We start from the raw sequence: 1,038 nt of genomic DNA, 5'->3' as shown, positions 1-1,038 counted from the left end.
GTGTCAGTATCTTTTTCTTAATATTTTTTTTTTTTTAACCACCGAGAGGTATTGCTGTTTTTCTGGCAGACATGGGTTAGACTTTCAGAGCTCTACAATGAATTTAATGTATTAAATCTTTCCACATTTTAGGTGTTTTTGCATTTTTCCAAAGCCAGATGTATTTTGGTTTCACAACAAACCTGCTTCCTTGGTGGAAAATACGTAAAAAATATGGTAAAAGTATGAAATTATATACTTTTACCATATTTTTTCATGTATGGAATTTACATGTTGAATCAGTGACTGAAAAAAAATAACTTTATGTAATTTGTTTTGAAAACAATACACATATAACATTGTACTGTTGGATTATATCATAAAGTGTTGTTGAATCACGACTCATTCCTAATGTTCCTTTACTGGTAAGCTGTTACAAGATGCAAACTTTTTCTTGACGGGAATTGAACCAAAGTCCTGAACTCAAGGTCAAGCCATAACCTCGTGCACCATATTTTCCTCGCGCACATTTCTATTGCGGAGATTAACATTTAAAAACATGCTTGTAGACTCCATTTATGAACAGCATTCATACTGAATGAAAGAGAAATAAAGAATATCTGTGCGTTGGAGGAGAAGAGGGAGGAGAAAATAAATAAGATTAAATAAAACAATGGAGAGAGAGAGAGAGAGAGAGAGAGAGAGAGAGAGAGAGAGAGAGAGAGTGAGTGAGTGAGTGAGTCCGCACCTCCTCCGTCGTGTCAGTCCGTCTCCGGCTCTCCGCTCAGCTCCTCCGCTGTTTCTCTCTCTTTCTCTCTCTCTCTCTCTCTCTCTCTCTCTCTCTCTCTCTCTCTGCCTCGCGCAGCCACATCTCTCCATTACTCCGTCTGCTCTCAGTCTCTCTGTTTCTGTCCATGGTCTCCTCCTCCTCCTCCTCCTCCTCCGTCTTTTCTTTGCATCTTTTCAGTCCTCGTGCTCGACATGCTCCCCACGTGAATCCCGCACAGCCGGTGGACGCCAGATTATAAGAATAATTAAAAAAAAAAAAAACAGTAAAAA

This window comes from Salarias fasciatus, chromosome 19, assembly GCF_902148845.1.
Source record: "Salarias fasciatus chromosome 19, fSalaFa1.1, whole genome shotgun sequence".
Lineage (NCBI taxonomy): Eukaryota > Metazoa > Chordata > Actinopteri > Blenniiformes > Blenniidae > Salarias > Salarias fasciatus.
This window is presented reverse-complemented; position numbering follows the sequence as displayed.